We start from the raw sequence: 3,078 nt of genomic DNA, 5'->3' as shown, positions 1-3,078 counted from the left end.
AATTTGAGCAAATTTCAGGAGATAGTGAAGGATAAGGGATCCCAAAGTGTCAGACATGACTTAGCAACTGAACAACAATCTTTTCTGTGGTTTTACACAAAGATTTACACAGAGTATAAATCTGTATTTAATGTTCTGCATACCATCCTAGTGTTCTGAGATCTTGACTCAAGAGAAGTGTAGCTGGGTACCACTCATTCTTTCTCAAAGTGTAGAGGAAGAAATTATATTTATCAAAGGATTGGAATGTTGAAGCAATGTGTAAAATTTAAATTTTATGTCTTGATTCACTCTATAACTTATGCCCAATTACAACCATATTATTTTTTGTTTTGTTTATTTTGTTTCATTTGCTTGACCACGAGATACAAAGAGCAAGATCTATCAGTCGTCTGCATTGGTATAGCTGCATCATATTTGCTTGACCCTATTTATATTTTAATTATCATTTTATATAGATGTTTAATTATTAAAACATTTTTTGTATTTTTTTGTAAGTTACTTCAAATTCATTGTGTAAAGGGCAAAGCTGTAAATAGATTTCATTCAAAGACTGGCATTTATTTATTGGTATGTATTTGATCAAGGTCATGAGCTCTTATATTGAGCTTATCCCTCAGACTGAATATGCCTCTGAAGTTTTCCTGAATGATTTGATGGTTTGGTTTCCACTAGAAGCACCTCTGGAGTTGATTCTTACTGGTGATTTTAAATGTTTATCATTGACAACTGAGGCTGTGCTGCATTTAAGTGTTCTCCTAGATATGTCTGCCTGCAATGCAAGAGAATTCGGGTTTACCCCTAGGAGGGGAAGACCCCCTGGAGAAGGGAATGGCAACCTACTCCAGTATTCTTGCCTAGAGAAGTCCATGGACAGAGGAACCTGGCAGACTAGAGTCCATGGGGTCGTAAAGAGTTGGACATGACTAAGAGGCTAACACTTTTTCAGTTCTCCCAGATCTCAGGTTGCACATAACCATAACACCCTGACAGATATTTTTTCTTCTTTTTTGCAGTTGTTTAAAATTTTTATACATGGCTTAAGACTTTTTCCTTAGTAGTTTTATCTGATTTTCTCTCATATGAGCCTGTCTTAAATTTTTGTGAAATGTACTTAATAATCAATGTTTCCCCAATCCCAAACATTTAAGTTATGAAGATAGATTGTTTCAAAATGTAGTTATTTTATTGATATAAACATATTAAAAGTTGTTGGACTAATGTAGAATTTCATGCTATCATGTATGATTTATATCTCTTAAAAGGGCTTCCCAGATGACACTAGTGGGAAAGAACCTGCTAATGTTGGAGACACATAAAAGGCTTGGGTTTGATCCCTGGGTTGGGAAGATACCCTGGGGGAGAGCATGGCAACCCACTCCAGTATTCTTGCCTGAAGAATCCCGTGGACAGAGAAATGTGGTGGGCTACAGTCCATGGGGTCACAAAGAGTTGGACATAACTGAAGCAGCTTAGCACAGCACGCACATACCTCTTAAATCCATGCCTGGTACAAAGGATTCAGTAATAACTAGCTATTATGATGAGGAGGGGGCTTATTATGTTTATTACATTGACCCTTAATTTATATTGACATGCAATTATGATTCCGATATTTTCAAGCTTATTCTGCATGTTTTTCTTTTTTTTCAAATCTAAATATTTTATTGTATAGTTGTTACACCCTGAATTGTGCTTTTTGCACTATATACTTTTAACTTGAGGATATCTGTAGAATTAGTATATTACATACATCCTGAAAGAAATTCCACTAACTATAAGCTATTTAAATATTGCTTATACAAAGTATTTAAAGGGGGGAAGGGGAAAAACTTATTTATAAAACAGAAGTCGGATGTAGACTTAACAATTACCAGGGGATACAGGGGAGTGGGGTACATTGGAAGATTGACACTGGCATATACACACTACTATACATAAAACAGATGGAGTGGGAAGTGACAGCCCACTCCAGTGTTCTTGCCTGGAGAATCCCATGGACAGAGGAGCCTGGCAGGCTACAGTCCATGGGTTTCCAAAGAGTTGGACGTGACTGAAACAACTTAGTATACATAAAACATGTAACTAAAAAACTGCTGTATATCACAGAGAACTGGACTCAATACTGTGTAATGGTCTATATGACAAAAGAACAAGAGGATGTATGTATAATTCATTCACTCTGCTATACACCTGAAACTAATTCAACACTGTAAATCAACTATACTGCAATAAAAATATAAGAAAGTATTAAAGGAAGGCCAGTACCATATAAACAGCATACACTTAAATAAAAAGATGAATGTTTAACATACAGGGTAATGTTCCCCACCCCCCCTCACTAATAAGCTAAAGGTCCACTTCAAGATGTTTCTTTCTTTAGTGTGGTTAATTTGTTTTATTAGCAAGCAAAGCCCTATAAAGGATGGCATCATCTAGTCCTTAGACTCAGATTCATCTTCATCTTGTCTAATCTGGAAGTAACGAAGCTCATAAGTCTCCTTGTCAGAAGCAACCACAGGAAGCCAATCATGAAGATTGTTCTTTTTAAGGTATTTCTTGGTAAAGTACTTCAAATACCTTTTAGAGAACTGTTTCTCAGAAACAACTATGATTTTATTCTTGAAGTGTTCAATGTGAATGACATTCCCAAGATTTCCAGTCTTTCCATTCACTTTAACCTTCTCCAGCATAAACTGTTCAACATTTCCAGAATCAAAAACTCCATCTTCTACTGGATGAGTAAACTCCAAATTAAACTTCCAGGTTCACTTTTTAGGCTTCTTGTCTTTCTTCTGCACCATCTTGAAGGCTTCCTGCACAATTAGAGCCTTTTTTTTTTTTAAGTTGACTTTTTCTTGTAATTTGGCATTACCTGGAATTTGATGAGTATGTTTCATAGACTTAATTGCAAGTTAGGAAAAACAATAGGTACAATGAGACTTAAATGTGCATACTTTGAGAAGACACGTGTCTGTGTACTTTCTCAGGTTGCAGTTGAAGTATTGATAGCATCTGTGACATGTCTATCACCTGATATATTCAAAACAACGTGGGACAATACTAAAGCTTTAGTGA

At 35.8% G+C, this 3,078-nt stretch overlaps 1 pseudogene; it reads right to left on the bottom strand.

Annotated features, from left to right (window-relative positions):
* Positions 1-2,435: 2,435 nt before the first annotated feature.
* On the bottom strand, positions 2,436-2,804 carry LOC104982709 (annotated as a pseudogene).
* Between the last annotated feature and the right edge of the window lie 274 nt (positions 2,805-3,078).

This window comes from Bison bison, unplaced genomic scaffold (genome assembly GCF_000754665.1).
Source record: "Bison bison bison isolate TAMUID 2011002044 unplaced genomic scaffold, Bison_UMD1.0 scf7180017864538, whole genome shotgun sequence".
Taxonomy (NCBI): Eukaryota; Metazoa; Chordata; class Mammalia; order Artiodactyla; family Bovidae; genus Bison; species Bison bison.
The sequence above is the reverse complement of the archived record's forward strand: the minus strand, read 5'-3'. Positions and strand labels throughout refer to the sequence as shown.